The sequence below is a fragment of the Pipra filicauda genome, unplaced genomic scaffold (genome assembly GCF_003945595.2).
Source record: "Pipra filicauda isolate LSUMZ 115617 unplaced genomic scaffold, ASM394559v2 scaffold328_size813605_pilon, whole genome shotgun sequence".
NCBI lineage: Eukaryota > Metazoa > Chordata > Aves > Passeriformes > Pipridae > Pipra > Pipra filicauda.
The window spans coordinates 510,965-528,854 of NW_024104452.1; positions in this window are offsets into that span (position 1 = coordinate 510,965).

Consider the following 17,890-nt stretch of genomic DNA (forward strand, 5'->3'; position numbering starts at 1 on the left):
AAGGCACAATAGAACAAAACCATGAAAGAATAGTTGTCTTGAGGATATAACACGCCTCGTGAAATAAAATGGGTTTGTGCTGACTGTAACTTATATCTACTTCGCCAAGTACAGATACAGAATTCAGGTACTTAAAAGGAGTTCTGCTGCTTTGTTCCAGCTCTCCCTGTGAATATATATATGTACAACATACATGCTTTTATATCTTTATAAAAAATATCTGTAAATCAAGTCAAGTTTAGAGCAAACTCATGGCTACTGTCTTAGTGTATTAAAATACAAAGAAAATTTGTTTGGATGCTCAAATGAAAAATAAATGCCTTTTTTATCTGAGCATGGAGGAAAGAAGAGGGGGAAAAATGCAATATCCACAGTTACAACTTTCCTACTTGAGTTTCTTATTTCTGGATTAAGATTGACTGTGAATAATATCTGATTGGAAGGCAACAGAATATTAGCAGCAATGAGAAAACTGAGTTGCAGTTGAAAAAGTATTATTTTATTGCAGTAACAAGTGTTTTAACAATGTGCATATTGATATACAGGTTTTGTTGAGTGAAATGTCAAAGAAAGCTTTTTTGTGCCTATTTTAATAATTAAGAGGAAGAGGAAAAGGGTGTACACAGAGAAATTAAATTAAACAAGAAAGAACAAGGGGAATAGAATCACAGGATCATTAAGATTGGAGAAGACCTACGAGATCATCAGGTCTGACCTTTGACCAAATACCACCAAACCCACTAAATCATATAATGAAGTGCCATGTCCATGCATTTTTTGAACACTTCCAAGGATGTTGACTCCACTCTTCCCTGGGGAGTCTGTTCCAATGCTTGACCACTTTTTTGGTAAAGAAATTTTTCCTGATTTCCGACCTGGACCTCCGCTGGTGCAACTTGAGGCTGTTTTGTCTTGTCCTGTCGCTGGTTGCCTGGGAGAAGAGGCTGACCCCCTCCTTGCCACAGCTTCCTTTCAGGTAGTTGTTGAATGTAAATTTGTATCACTGTGTGTTGGAAAGCTCATGTTTCCTCTACTGAAATTGAATAAAAATGCTCTTTCTGCTTCTCTTTTAAGGCTGGAAATTCCTGAATACCCTTTTTACAGTAATGCAGTGATACCACTATATTCCATTTTTTGCTTTAGATTGTTGTCTCTCTCTGCTTTTAGGCTACTATGGAAAACCGCTGTAGAAGACCCAAAATATTTCTTTTCGATTTTGGAACTTGTGTATTTAGTTACTATATTTGGTTCTAAAACTGCACACCCTTAGGATGTCTTCTTGTGATCTGGTGAGGATTCATTTGCTGCTTTCTTTGGGTTTAGTGACGGCTGCTTTAGGCAAATATAACGTTGAGGAATTTGGAGGTTTTTTTCTTTGCTTGAACATAATTTTCCCAAAAACTATTTTTACATGAGCAGTGCCTGTTTAAATGGCTGTGACCTAGATGTTTGTCCTGATTATAGAATAGAAACTGAAGGAACAGCCTAAGATGACCTGAATTTTTCCAGATCCCTCTGCCTTTGAAGGAATACTCATTATGTGGATAACAACCTCTGGCGAAGCAATTCCTGAGCCTGGATTGCCTTAAGATGCCAGTCGCCCGCATGGTAACATTTCACACTCTGAATGCTTGACATAATTCATAAGAATAAGGGCAAAAAAGTACAGGAAGGGTGAGGACTGTCTGTCTTTTAGGCCTTCACAGTCGGGCCATTTAGAGCTCAGACACAGAAGTTTGTTTCCCATTCATGAAGAAGGTAAATCTCTTGGTGCTATAGGAAATGTTTCACACATTCTGCCCTGTGGATTTCAGTCATGATGTTTCAAACTTGATCCTAAATATTCCCAGTTTGCATCAAATTCCTAAGGTTTTCCCTGAGACTACATTACCATTTTTTATCTTTTTTTTTATTTAATTTATTCTGTATGTGCAGTAGAGCTAGTTAAATTTTGTCATCTTCACAGTGCCAAGTAGCATCTTTTACTTAAAAAGAAAGAAAAAAAATTTCCAATTTCCATAAAATATTTATGAAAATAATGTGAATCCTACTTCATAAATTGAGGGAAAATATCCTTCAGTTTTTTCAGTTGAGTTGATTTTTGTCTTAAAATTCTCCGGACAAACTTGTTTGCACTTGCTAAATTTGGCTACGAGATAATGTCTATGCCTGGATCATGCAGTTCAATGTTTTCTAAAACCACTAAACACAGTCAGGAGGAGGAGAAGGAGAAGAGCTCACTTGTGTGGATGCCCATTAGGATACTGCATCTCTTTTAGCTTCTGAGACCACAACAATATGGGACTAAATACATGCAAAAGCTCATTTTCTGCTTGCTCACACATCCCTTCCATTGCAGTGCAGTGTAAGATGTGCATGTGTCAATATCCCAATTATATATCTATATTTGCAGATTATATCCATCTAAACTGAATTTTATCTCATGGAGAGAATTAATTTGTCTCCCATACAGTAAAATTTTTGATTTTTCTTTTTCTTTCTCTTATTGCTGAAAGCATCAGAACTTTGGTAGTGGCACTCCTGGTTTTATGTTTGTTTTAATTTAGATTAAAACTGAAATGATTTAAACAGATGTGACTTAGTGATTTCTTTACTCTTGGCACCTGGGGCTGCTGGTGAAATATCAGAGGTGACAGATTTGTCCAGTCAGTTAATGATGGAATGTATTATCCTCTTTTTATAAAACATAAGACATTGAAAAGCACAAAACAATAGACTTTGGGGAGCTACCTCCAATTTTTTAAAGAGGCAAGATTGTCTTAGTTATATCCTAAACCAACATGGGGAAATCTTTATCAGCATTAGTGCCTACACTTTTTAGCGTTTGCACAGAAGACCAAAATACTTTTATTACTAATGATATTTAAAAGAAAGACAGAAATTTGGGTTCAGAAAATATATTTATGAATGCCCTAAAACCTCACCTATAACTTGCCCACGGTTGTCTGCACAGACATTTATATCTATTTGCCAGAAATTTTAATTCTGTAGTACAGCATGCACAAGCAGAGTTTAAGTATCTTCTGTCTATAAATGAAGTTAGTGACAAAGACTTTTTGGTAGTGTTTAAATTGTGTATGGGGAAAGAACAGTAGTTTTTGGTCACTAAGACATGTAAGTAGGGGAAGGATTTAATTTTGTTCTGTTTAGTTATTTTGCTTTACTTTTTATTTAATAAAAAGTGAGATTTAAAGAAGTATCCAGAATTCCTTGGGAACACAAGTGGCAATTCCATCTTGCACGTCATCCCAGATGAATTTTTTTACTGGGAGTTGAAGAATTGTTGAATTCTGTGTGCCTCTTCCCCCTATACTTCCACCCCAAACTGTCTCAATACTTTAACTTTTTAAGGACAAGTTGCACAACTCATGAGAAAACATGGAGAAAAATACATTCTCTGTAGGCACAGAGACAAAACATTTTTTTGAGAGGGCAGAATTTTGTGGTCAAAATGAATTGAATTACACCCAAGAAGAGTAATTCAAGAGCAAGGTTAGATCCTTCTAAGGAGGCTGTAAGGGTTATCTTGGCTCACACCATTCTGTATTTTCCCTTCAGAAGCACAGTTGGCATTAAATCCACTTTATACTCTAAGTTTCACTGAAAAAGGAGGAATGCATTTGCCCATTGGAAGGCTTCCCACACTTTGAGTGCTGCAATAACATAAGATTAAAGTTATTTTCCTCCTGAACTTCTGCTGAAGTTTAAACTTCCTGTTTCCAGTGTCCACACAGGTTCCTTGGTTGGGATTTGTATTTTCCTCCCTTATTATACATTTATGGAGAATTGTACTCTCTCTTATAAGACTACATTTTATTAGATAGAAGGAGAGAAGTTCTTTGGATGTCCTCATGGAACAAACCACTCTGGTACTTTGACATTTGTGAGATTTTTTTTTTCCTACTTAAAATGGTCACAGAATATAGTTTTAAAACTGCTTCTTCAGTAGATAACACATAATTAAAAAAAATACCCTTTCCATGACTCAACTTATTTACTTCTGAATGTCCAGAAAAAGATGTGTTTTAGAGGGAAAGGACACTGTTTTACATCAAGCAGAGTACTATGATGCATTCTTGCTAAGTTACTTTTTCTAAACAACTTGTTTTCAAAGCTTTTTTCAATGGTGGACGCTTGGAAAAAAAGAACCAAAGCTAAAGGGAATATGTCATTCTGTTTCTTAAAGCACTAAGTTTGATTTTTCTTGCTCTCTTCACCTTATATGTCAATACTGACAAATTATCATCTGTATTTAGCTGAATTATGTGGTGAAGTTGTTTCCTCTGGGAAGAATTGCTTTGGTACACATTTGCTATAAAATGGGGGGTTTCTCTGTACATATTTCCCCTTCACCAGTCTTATTGTCCCTTTTCTCATAACGAGGAAACCATTGAGGCTTTGGGAGAAATTAATGAACATTTTCTAAAACTAAACCTGCTGCTTTTTTCCCCTGTTTTGATGGTGGAACTTTCTGCTTTGTAATACTGCAGTTGTTCATAGTTTGCCTCGATACAGAAAACTGAGGTTTCCTTGACAGCCTTGAGGATCTTTAAACCTGTCATTTTTCAAATGTATCACCATCTATTTCAACTGTGCATCTGTCAGACTGACAGAACTGATGGGGTCACATTTTGAAGTGAAAAGCCTAAAAGGCTCAGCATTGTAGATCAAACCTTTATTTTGAACCTCGAGTGACTAAGATATAGCATCCCCTCTTACTCAATTTGTTACTCACAGTAGTCAGCCCTGTTTCCAAAGCAGATTCACCCTTTTGAAATAACAAAGAGAAGGAATGCAGACTAGGTACAACTAAGTCCCAATATTACACTTTGAAGCAAGTAGTTCATCCAGAGTTGCACTCTGAAAGGGGTTCTGACGCTGCCAGAAACCCAAAACTGTGCTTGTGTGTAAGACCTTGCTAAGTCTCTCTTTCTGACTTCCAAATCAAATGTTAGATGAGACAAAAAAGGTTTGATTGTGCTTATGTATTTATTTTGTCTTGGTTTTCCACTAGAGGTAGTATGAAGCACAGTAAAATCTTTTGTTCTGTAAAAGCAGAGGAATCTAAAACTTACCGAGCATCATGAAGTGTTAGATCATAATGCCCTAGACCTCACAGTGTTACTCAAACTGGCATGTAGTGACAAAATAAAAAAAACAAGCAAACAGAAATGCATCTATTCTGCAAAAGAGGATGAAAATAAGATGTTTTATCTCTTACTCCATCTTTTTGTTGGTTTCTTTGTAGGCACACTGGATCAAAAATAATTCCAATAAAATTATGTAGAAATGGATCCCACCAGCTCTGTTAATACTGTTTAGTTTTCTCCTCACACCTGTTTCCTCTGGTTGGTGTTTATTGTCTCTCCTGGAGAGAGTGAGCAGAATGTCAACAAGGTGTCTGAAACCCACAGTTAGAGAGCTGATCTATGAGGAAGGCACTGTGAACACTCAGTGTTGATAATCTCAAAATCTGAAGCTCAAAACGCGTAACAAAGACTAAAATGTTATCAGATTAACACGAGAAAAAAATCGTTTGCATTTGTCTCTACCTAGAAGTGCACTGTCTCCTGAAGCCTATGCAACTGCAATGTTGTCAATACATTCTTTTCTGATAATGTTTTCTTTGTCTCTTCACTTGCAGAACATTGGGTTTTGTTATATGAAGCTGCAGCTTCAGATTATTCTGATTCTTGAAAAATAAATGCATTAATTGCCCTCATTTATTAGAACACTTGTTTACTTTTGACTCCAACAATTGAAGTTTTACTCGTTTCTCATACCGGTTTTGGCAGTTCAGTTTACTGAGAGTTCCTTAATTAATTTTTCTAGTCTCCAGTTCCCTCGGTGACACGAAATCTCAGAGGAAAACATACACTTATACTCACTGCTTCTGGCATACAAGGAAAGGAGCAAAGAAAAGGTCCTGCATTTTTCCCAAGCAGGAAAGAAGAGCAGAGTTCAGAAGTCCCTTTGTGTGTGGAATGCCTAATGAAACAGTGATAGCCCAGACATAGCAGACATTTCTGTAAATAGCATGGAGATTTTTTCCTGAATAAGCACTTTGCTAACTCAGCTACTTCCATCTGCATCAAGAGACTACAAAATATCTAATCTTGAAAATATTTCCCCCCTCCTCTGCTCCATGTGTGATCTAGTTGATCCCAAGTTCAAGATAAGATTACAAGATTGTCATTCATGAATGAATAAAAATTATATCTTTCCCACAAACAAAGATGAGTTAAAGCTATGAGGGAAAAACAGAACAGTCTGTGGAATATCTCAGGATATTATTATGAACCAGGATATCTGTTTTCCAAGACTATTTTTTTTTCTCTGCCAAAACAGAGATGCTCTTTTATAGACAAATTTTATTTGTTAGGGTTTTGTGTAGATGTGTGATTTCCCAGGTGACACTTAGTATTGCCTTTTTTTTATATGAACAGGAGAGCTGAACCTCTCTGAATGGGAGTGGTTGATAAAGTCAATGGTGGCTATTTTTCAAGCCCGGAAATTACTTCTAAAACAGCAAATACATTTTTTTGTTGAAAAATGTGGTTTTTGGAAAGCTAATGAGTCCTAAGACTTCTTTCAGCACAGTAATAGGCATTTTTAAACAAAGTGACACAGTTTAATTCAAAATATGTGATAAGTAGTCAATATGAAATAATGAAATTTTGATTTTCAGTCTTTTTATAATATTTAGGATTAGCTCAATGTACTTCATCTCATGAATTTCTGAATAGCTCAGAGTCCAATTATCAATCTTAACTAAGCAGAACAACTACTTCAGTGACTTTCCACATGGCAATTTATGTTAATTTATAGATACACATGCTGTAAGGCTAAACCTTTACACAGGAGGTATTGTAGCTCATAATGATGCATGCAATCCAGGGCTGTGAGCTTTTCCTAAGAAAAAAGTAACAGATTGATATTTTAGAACTGGAGGGAAAATGAGCTTGTTTTTATAAACAAATTAACTCATCCATGCCTTCATGCCATTAAAATCCTCCATTATTTAAAATTATAGGTTATGTTTCCATCTCACTTAGAGAAGGGAAAAACTATGTCTGGTATGTCTCAAAGCCCTTTCTGTTTGGGGAACTACTGTGAGTAAATAGATGAAAAAAATGCATGGTGGCAGGAGTCTGAGGGGCCCTCTCCCCCAGAATTTCCTGTTAGTGAATTAGATTAACTTCTTGGATGTACATTTTTGACACCTGTGGCAGGGACAATGCCAGCAAAGAAGCTGCCTCCTTGAGTCAAGGGGGAAGGTAGGAGGGATGGTTGCTGGTTACTTAGGAATCTAGTTCTCCTTGGCAGCAAACACACTGAAGGAAATACAACTGCCATTATTTTACAAGTGTACCACTCAGAAAAGCAAGCTGTCTTTTACTGTTTCGGAGGACAATACATCAATCATCTTTTGTTTTACCTGTCAGTGCTAAAGTGGTCTCTCAGCAATGCACACGCTGAAATTTAAAAGCAGTATAAAAATATCAACTAAAAATCAGAAATCTGGAGAAAAGAGATTTTCAAGGTAAATCTTTTTAGTAGGAGGGAGGTCATTGTTTCTGTGTATCACTTTAATACTCAGTAAAAAAAAAGCAAAATTAATGTTCTATTTTTAACCAAGAAGTAGTGCATAGCAATAGCACTAAAGAATATATGTACTTGGGTGTTTTAATGTTTTTTTCCCCAAGGGTATAAGACCTCTTCTCACATTGTCTTTCTCTGTGTCTCATGGACTATTGGGAAGGGAGGAGGGCTGGCATCTCTTTTTACCGTGGGGAAAGGAGAGAACAAGGTAGAACTGGATGGGAGAGTGATGTTCATTTGTGGCAGAAGCTGTGCCCATTGTGTTGGCTGCTGTTCAGGGGTGGCCAATCTCTGCCTCCTCTGGCACAGTCAAATCCAACAGTCAGTTGTCCTTGATGTCTGCCTCTTTCCCCTGCTATCACTGCCTCACTCCCTGCCATCTGGCATCATCACAGATTTGCTCCCTGCTTTCAGAGTTTAAAAAGAGGTAGATTTTCATAAAGCTGATTTCTTTGGAAAAATCCTGACAAAAAATATTTGCTAATATTCTTTATTTAACGGAGTCGAGTCTCAGTGATGACAACAATGGAGTTTGTCTTCAACCAAATAAAAAAATCTGGCTTTGGCCAAAGGTTATTTGTAATAAAGCTAAACCTGAGGGAGATGCTCGGATCTTCTTCTATGGATTTGCTTATTATCTTACCTGAAGCAAATTGATTACACTTTACTGCACAAATGTATGAGATCATTTGTGTTCAAACTAAATAAATATTTTACTGTCTTACCAACAGCACGAGTAGCATGATGTTTGCTTAAATTAGGTATATGCAATGTACAGCACTAGAAAGATAATGTTGGTAAGAGAAGGACAAGCATTTACCTAAAGGAAAATGGTAGGAACTTAATCCATTCTCAGACCTTAGAAGATATAGATGTTGGCAATTTTTTCTTTCTTTCTTTCTTTCTCTCTTTTTTTTTTTTTAATACATAGAACTACAAACACTTGGAAGGTTTGGATTTGGTTGCTCTAGAATGAAGTTGTTATACTCTAAACTGTGACTTTACTTTCAGTGACACCACTGCAAAACCAGTGAAGTTATTCAGCATGAGCAGAATCAGCATAAGCAGAACCTGTTGATAAGGCCTGTGGATGAGGCCCTACCTCCCAGGCAGTGGCTGGACATTGCCTGCTGATGGGAAGAAGAGAATAAATCTTTTTTTTCCCCCTTTGCATCTGCACATGGCCCTTGTTTTCCTCACGAAACTGTCTTTATCTCAATCCACAAGTTTTTCATCTGAATTTTCCCCCCTGCCTTGCTGAAATGGGGGATACAGAGTGTGGCTTGCTGGGCACCAGCCAAGGTCAACCCATTACAATTCTTCGTGGCACCAAAAATGGGGCACGAAGAATTTGAGATAAGGACTGTAGTTGGCAGAGGTATTAGACAAAACATAGACTGAACATTGCTAAAGAAAAGGAATTTTGTGGGGAATTTTCTGTTGTAATTATGGTGAAGGGGTGAGCAGGGGACTTTGTATAAATTGTCCCCATTTGTTGTTGGTATGTTGATGTTATTTTGTTTTTGGTGTGGGGAGTTTTCTTGTTGATTTAAGTGAAGTTTGTGAAAACAGTAGATTATCTGATGAATGCACATTTTAATAATAATTCTTAAATAAGTGATTCACAGCGGTTTAAGGTGGAATGTGTTGGGATCATATGCAAAAGTTTTGGTAGTGGGGGAGCAAGCATGGCTTATGTGAGAAAACACCAGAATCTCTCCCAGTGTTGGACTGACCTTGTTCAAACCAACTCCAACAGACCCACTACTGGCCAAATCTGAGTCAATCAACGATACTGGTTACCCATCTCTGATAACCTGTTTAAGAAAGGGTAAAAAAATGCTGTGCAATAGCAGCTGGGAGAGAGAAGTGAGAATATGTGAGACAAACAACCCTGAAGACACCAAGGTCAGTGAAGAAGCAGGTGGAGGAGGCGCTCCAAGGACCTGCTGCCCATGCTGACACAGGTTGTCCACTGTGGCCCATGGAGGTGGAGTAGTATTTCATATACCTGTCATTCATGAAGACTCGACCCTGTAGAGATAAAATTTGGACTAAGAAAAGTGAGATTTAAAGTTACCTAACTCTTCAGGAAGGGGAAAAAAAAGTTTATTTATTAAATGTGTGTTTACTTTCCTTGCAAGTAATATTTTATCTTATGTTTTAGAGCTCTTTTTTTTTTTCAGGGTGTATCAAAATTGAACCTGAAACATTGCACAGCACAGCAATGTTGCCAAAAATGTGGCATGAAAGACCTCACTGTGAAATTCAATAATAACAAATATGAGTTATAGTCAATTAATGTGATTAAGGCTTCCTGATTAAGTCATCTGAAAAGCAAGATTCAATTGCACAGGTGATTCCATCTCTGCAAGGAACCTAGCACAGAATTTAGGAAAAAATTAAGACTAATAAGTATAAAACGAGATGCTAACTTGTTATTGGTAATGCTTGCCTAAGGCTCTTGGGTTTAGTCCTTTCATAGCATTAGTTTACTACTTTCATAACAATTAATATTCAAGAATATAATAGCACAGTATTAGAGAAGAATATATTTTTTCCCACACTGTAATTATTATTTCTTTTTCCATATTCTTATCCAAATCTGTTGTTAGTTGAGGCATGAAATTTTCAGTTACTTAGAGTGTTGGGATTAAGATTGTAGTAGAACTTGGAAGGAAACTGGAAAAGTCTTGCTCCTTGGTAGGTTACAGGATAGTCCTTGTTAACAAGTGAATTTTGTCATTTTTATTCCCTCAGTCTGTTCTGTGGCCCATTTCTTTAAAGCCTTCATCAGATGAGCTGATTGGCAACCTCACTGCAGTGACCAAAGCACAGTTTATATAAGAATAATTCCTTCTTTGCTTAGACCAGTTTAAGGTCCAATGACATCAATTAAAGAAAAACAAACACGTGTTGAGGACAGATAATGTTGGTAAGAGAAGGATAAGGATATACCTAAAGGAAAACAGCATTTTTTTTTCTTTTGTTCTCTGGCTATATCATTTTCTTTTCTCCACTAACAATTTTTTTCATCAGTTGACAATTTATTTCTTTTTTGCCATACATAGACTTACAAACACTGGGAAGACTTGGATTTGGTTGAGAATATTACATATGTGTAGAATACAAAGATTTGAGTAGTAATATATCCCATCTTCTCCATGCTTGACAAATGAGCAACTTTGACAGCTTAAGATATTCTATTTGAATATCTTTATTATTCATCCAAATGAGCAAATCAAATAATATTACTTTGTTGTAATGTCAAAATAAATTTCAACCAGCTGTTTTAGCAAATGTCCATAGTTTTATAATCTTAATATAGGTAAAATAAAAAAAAAATGAATGTATTCTCATTCTGCTACATTTATTGAAAGAACTAATTATGATTAAATAAGGTCTTAACAAATATGAACAACTTTCTTCTTTGGTTTATCTTGTTTGATTTGTCAGGATTAATCATATTTCAACTTTGCCTTATGTCTTGTTGCATCAGAATTATATGACATGACATGATTGATTTGAAGCAAAACGACATGTCATAAAGTGAAAATTTTCCTCTGAAAACCATATTTTAAAAAATCATGCTTAAAGTAAGGCATGGAGAACTTCTCTTTTTCCTTAATATATATTAAAAAAAAAAGTAATCTTACCATAGGTACCTCTTGAGGTTTTCATGTCACTGTAAGTGATAACAGTTCTTTTGAGACCAAGGGAGCCAAATTGGGTGAACTTGGGTAGACTGGAAAAGTTATCCTTTCAGCAGTTTGCTCTTGAGGGAAAGAGCCCATTGTTATTAGTGATAATTAAAAAAATTTAAAAATAAAAATGCCCTTGAATAATAGCCCCAAAAATCTTTTCAAACTTCTTTTTTTTTTTTTTTTTTGTTCTCTAATGCAAAATCTCTGTCTGCTAAGAAATTCTTTTAATACTTGAAAAATCCCCAGTACTGACATTTCTGAGCATTTCCAGATATATTGTGAGAAAATATTCTAAAATCAAAGGGATTTAAATATATGCCCTTTTTGAAATGATTTCCTGAGCAGGCCTGTCAGTTACGGTGTTCTCCAGGCAGATTAAATTGTAGATTTCTTGAAATGCTTAACTATTGCAAACCAATCACTGTAAATATTATTGAAAATATAGACCACCCTCTTCAACAGTTATCATTTCAGAATCAGCTAAATAATGTTTAATTTGTTTTTTTTGGTTGGTCTTTTTTCCAATCATTACTCAAGGCTGTGAAAACTTTATAAATTTCAGTTTAAAAGTCCTATGGTTTTGATTTTTCAGTCTTGAATATAGCTTGTTTTCATGGAGTTTGGAAAGAGCATTAACAGATTTAACACACTGTAAATCATCAGTAGGCTTTAACAAGATTTAATAAATTGTACTAGTGGGCCTCCTAAGCACCTCTGGGTAAAACCAATTTTTAGGCTTCATATCCTGAAAGGCATGATCATGAATAGCTGATATTGTCAATATGTAAAGCCATGAGATTAAGAAAAATGCATTTAGAATCAGTTGAGAATTTCTTCACAAAACACATTTTTTTATTTGTGTTGACTACCTTTGGCAAAGAGTATTTCAAATACTTAAGTTTCTCTAGGCCTAAAGTTTAGATGTTTACTTAATATACAATTTAAATATTTCTTCCTGAAAATGTTTTTACAGTGTATAATTAATCGTAGTCCTTTAGGAAAAAAAAATGCTAGAAGATTGTTCCTTCTTATCTACATCTTTTTTAGTTTCCCCGTTGTCTCAAATTAACAAACCACACTCTTTTCAGTGTTTTCCTAAGAGATCAATGTCTCTCTCTTTTAGCATTTAAATCACCTGAACAGCAGCAGTCTTCATTAGAACTTTATTAAGAGGAATAGTTTCCTCTTACCTCTTACACATGACATTCCTGGCAATATATAAAAGAATTAGTTTGGTATTTTTGTAGCTTTTATTTGTAACCCACAATCCTCCCAGATCCTTTTTTAACAACTCTCTATGTTTCTGCATAGCCAATTATTTCCTATTTGTACATTTTATTTTCTCTTCTGAAATACAGTCATGTGGTCTCCATTTGGATTTTCATATTTAAAGATTTTTTCCTTTTTGTCATGACCATTCTGAACCTGTATCCTCTCTTTTAAAATATTCACAGTCTTGCCCAGGCTGTTATTTGCTATAGTTTTTGTGAATGCATTTTCAATTTTCTCATAAAATTGTTCTATTATTCAAGGGCACCTGAGTAGAATAGGCCCCAGAGAGGATCTTAACTGGAAACCACCTGCAGTGCCCTGACAATGTAATGATGTACAACCTTATGTACATTGCTTTAAGACTTTTGTTTGTTTGTTTGTTTGTTTATTTAGATAGAGTTTCCTTAATTTATGAGGTGTCTGTGTGTGGAAGGCATCAAAATCTTAGTAAATACATATCCCATTAACTTGGACATATGTTTAGATAAAGAAGAAAAGAACTGCTTTGGCATTTTTTGTCCTTGTCATCACCTTATTGTCTAGGTGTTAATAGAATGTTTAATAATTTCAGTCACCATTGTTTCATTTTCTGAAAATAGACTGATTAGGGTTTCTTTGCACATCCAGTAAAAGATAAAGTAAAATATTATATGTTCTTTAATGTCTCTTATCCTCCGATGTGTGCTTCAAGATAACTGTGAATTGTTCAGAGAGAAAAAGGAAATAGATTGCACAGTATTTAGATACTTAAAAATGTTCCCAAAGATCCATCGGATTTCTCTTGAGTATTCTTAAAATACAGCCCAAAGAATTTTGAAAAAATGTTCCAAATCTCACTTACATTGAAAAGCGGTAGGAAAAACAAACAAACAAAAAAGAAAACATAAGCTTTTAGTATATCTTCCATTGCTTATTATTTTTGGTTCATATTTAAACAGCAGATCTTAATTTTCTTCTGTTACTTTCTTCTAACTTATTTATAAAATATTTTCTTGTTACTTTATGTCCCTTGACAGTTGTAACTGGTTTTGTGTTTGCTTTGCTCATTTCATTCTGTGTTTGTGCCATCTCCTTAAACTCATGCTCAATTATATCATTGTTTGTAATTTTTCTGTTTATGATATTTTAGATTATTAATCATATTTATTGAAGTCCTACTCATCTCTTACTGCTTCTTACTTCCCCTGCACGTTGGGGTAGATTTCCTCTTAGTACTATATTTTCCAGTAACCATCAATTCTTCTGTATTTTTTTCTCTCTTAGGAAAAGAGGCAAAGGAGTTCCTCGAGGAACTCTACCACTTACCTTAATATATTGAAGTTTGGGGTTTTTTGACGTCCATTATTCTTGAGTCATGCAAAACCTCTGGAATAGTCCTTGGCACAGGGATATGGTTATGCTGAGATTGTGGTATCACTACTATGACTTTTTTACAGTCTAGCGATTGTTAAAAATATCTTTTATTTTTCTTCTGAGGAAAACATATTACTGCAAAGAAATATTAGAATTTGAGTCTGAAAATTAAAAGCATTCCTGCAAAAAAAAAAAAAAGGAGGTGTCATAAAATAGCATATTGTGTGGGCCTAATCCTTGTTTTCATTCCTCCTATTAATATTTCAATGAAATAATAAATGCTGAGAAATTCAGGTAATTTTTCGTTGTACCTCCTTTTATCACCACAGAAAAATGTCCTTACAGAAATGTATTGCTTTCATTTAAGCTTTCTGTCTATCCCTAGGCATAGAGTAGCTGCTTTGAAATTTTATCCAAGGCACTTTTCAAAGAGTATTTGCAAGTATTGGTTATAAAAGGAGTGGCCAAAAAAATGAAGGATGGTTTTGGTTTATAGTGACTCCTGTTGGGAGGCAGGAAACTGTTGGCAGAGCTCAAAAAATTGCTCCAGTATTGTGAGGTGAAGAGGGTCCCTTGACAGGTGAATCATCTTGTCTGGCAATGAAGAAAAAATGTCTATTAATTGTCTTCAGATGAAAGTTAATGTTTTATATCACCATGGAACAATGCAAAATCCACAGTGAATAGTTCAGATTGAAATGATGCTATTTCAATAAGTTATAAAACAAGGGTTTTTTCCCCTTATTCTCAAACAGAAACTTGACTTTCCTATTCACAATGCTCTCAGGAACATTTTGTGATTCTTGGGGTCAGGAGTTAGACTCGATGAGCCCTGTGAGCCCTTTCCAGCTCAGAGTATTCTATGATAACTCAGGTTATGCAAAGCATAAAGCTGATAATTTAAAGACATAAAGTAGCACTGTTTATCATCTCCATCCACTACTCCATAATGCAGATAAGTTCTTTAACAAATTTATGTGTACAAGCCCATACTAACTGAAAAAGCAGGGGTTTTTCTGGCATCAAAGCTTCAAAAGTTTTCAATTTTTGTTACTACAATAACTGTAAAATTTAACAGGAGATATAATCCTAGTGCTTCAGGTTTAGCCTGATATTTAAATATAGAAAGTTAAATGAACTTTTAACAGGGACAGAAGATGCTGGTTTTTTGAGTTGTTTTCATTTGTTTGATTGTTTTTGGTTTTGGTTTTTGTTTTTTTTTCATAAATAGTCTTTCTTGCACATTTCTCTTTAATATCAATATATGCTATGGAGAGGATAGTATTATAGCCAGACTATAAATGTGAGAGGAGTCTCCTCTTGATTCAAGAGGAATTGAAAACTTTGTTTTTAAAGTATGTGATTCATCCGAAGGAATCTTCAGTACATTTGAAATCCATACAATTATGTGGTCTAAGTCTACTAAACTCAATAGGAGTTTTGCCATTTTAAAAAATTAGGCCAAATGCTCAACTACAGTTTGTTATTAGGAAATTAGTCTTGCATACTCTTAGGTCTCTTCTTGTGAACGATGTTTTTATTGAACTGCTTGCTAGCACCTGCTGTGCTGCATTAACATGGTGCTCTTTGATCAGTAAGTAAGCACCGAATATGTACCTTGTGGTGAGAGAATTGGCAAATCTGATGATCCTGTGGATGAAGCAGGTGAGCTGGCACTTTTGAGATGAGGAGATTCACTGCCATAGAAGATATGCGGAATGCAGTCTTAAGAAAGTTTTGGTTTTACCCACAAAGTAAAATTATTATCTTTTTTAAAGAGCAGTTAACCTATTTTCATGTAAACTGCTGTTCACAAGAAATGAGAAAAGAGACCTTTGTGAAACCATGACTATAATCTCAGGATAAGATATTATACAGGCACCCCTTTTCTCTACTGTATAATTAAAGTTATCATACTGTCTAAAAATGCCTCCGAATAGTCGCTACTTTCTTACATGTATGGAAAGCTTTACCTAAATTATTTTAAAAAGTGTTTTAGGAAAAGTTTAAAATTTTTATATGGAGCTACAGTGTTTGGACTTGGAGTTCTGATTTGTCTTGCATAAGGGCTGTGCAGAGCTATTCCTTAGGGATGCAAGTATCAGAAACTTTCTGTAAAAATCTACTTATTGTCACTAGTGTGAATAGCAGGAAAACTAGATCAGATTTCTAGCAACTTCTGAGTACCTAAAAACATGTCAGATTTTATTTGGATGTGTCCCTAAAAAGGGTGTATCGATTTTTCTAAGCCACTTGAGCTAGACAATTCACTATACTCACTCTGTCTGATCTTATAATTATCTTTTTTAGACAGAAACATTGTGTTTTTTGTCAAATTTTATTCCTTTTTTTCCTTCATTCTTCTTCAATATCTTTACAATGTAATTCTTGCAAATACATAATGCTAAATCAGATTTATATTTAGAAGGGCAGATTCCTTTTAAAAATGAAAGAATACCTATGTGATCTTATCACACTAAAGGAATTAATTTTAAAAGTTGATTTTCCTCTGTATTTTTTTAAACACTACTGATTAATGCCAACCATAACAAAAGCTATAACTGGAAAAAAATACCAGAAAAAATAATTACTGACATCAGAGTTCAGTTTTTCATGGAAAAACTGAGCCAAATGACAAATATTTCAAATAACCCATTGGTATTTGCAATCATTACTTGCATCATTGCTGCTTTTTGAAATAACAATTACTTAGAAGGCAACTTGTTCAGGTTTCATCCGGGATAGAGTTAATTTTCTTCCAAGTAAGTGGCACAGTGCTATATTTTGAATTTAGTGCCAGAATAATGTTCATAAAACACTGATGCATTTGGCTGTTGTTGAGTAGAGTTTATACTGAGTTACAGACTTTTCAGTTTCTCACCCCACCCTGCAAAGAGGCTGGGAATGCACAGGAAGCTGAGAGGGAGCACAGGACAGCTTGATTTCTGGAGTATTACTTTCAAATCTCAGAACATAGCTTAGCATTTTTTCTTTTACTTATTACCTATTATTAGGTAATTTTACTTATTACCTATTATTACTTATTACCTTATTACCTACCTTCACTAAGTGAGAATGCTTAATAAAGTACCACATGCATTTTTGATGAAACTTGTAAGACCCTTTCATTGGAAAGGATACTGGATGACCAGATCAAGAACCCCCTGGGTTTTTTTTTTGTTTTGTTTTTGTTTGTTTGTTTGCTTTGTTTCAGTTTTGGGGTTTTTTGTTGGATTTGTTTTGTTTTGTTTGGGGTTTTTTTGTTTGTGATTTTGTTTTGGTTTTGGTTTTTTACTTTTACTTTTTTTTTCCTCAGGAGGTCATGAATTAATAGCATAGTTAAGCAAGAAAGTGAAGAAGGTAAAAAGCACTTTATTATTTTAAGTGATACTAAAGCTGAGATTAGCAAAATAGAGAATTTCTGTCTCATGGGAAATTCTGGTATTTTCAGGATGGAAATAACTATTTTTAAATATAATTACGGAGTTACAGATTTTGAGTTTTTACAATGAGCTAAACTAACCAGGTCATTTTCAGCTCCCATTTATCATTATTATTTATGTAGTTGTGCCTCCTCCTCTTATGTGATTCTGTAGGCCAGAGAACTTGTAGGCAAAGGTGAATTGGGCACACAGTATATTGTGCTGTTTGAAGAGGAGTTTACTGTTAGAGACTAAGGAATAATTTTGAATCCTGAGAAGAGAGCAAACCACTCTGCAAAGACCACATCCTCAGCACATCAAACTGTGCAATCAAAACAGGATTCTTTTGATTTGTATCTTCAGGTAAGGAAGAGACAAAAGAAAGTCAGGAAAGAATTGGATGATTATAAGCAACATCATAAAAGCAACCTCCCTTGTGCTGGTCTGGTGTTATGTTATAATCATGGCAACATGGAATCATTTTAAGGAAGGCTCAAGTATGGTTATGTTCAGATG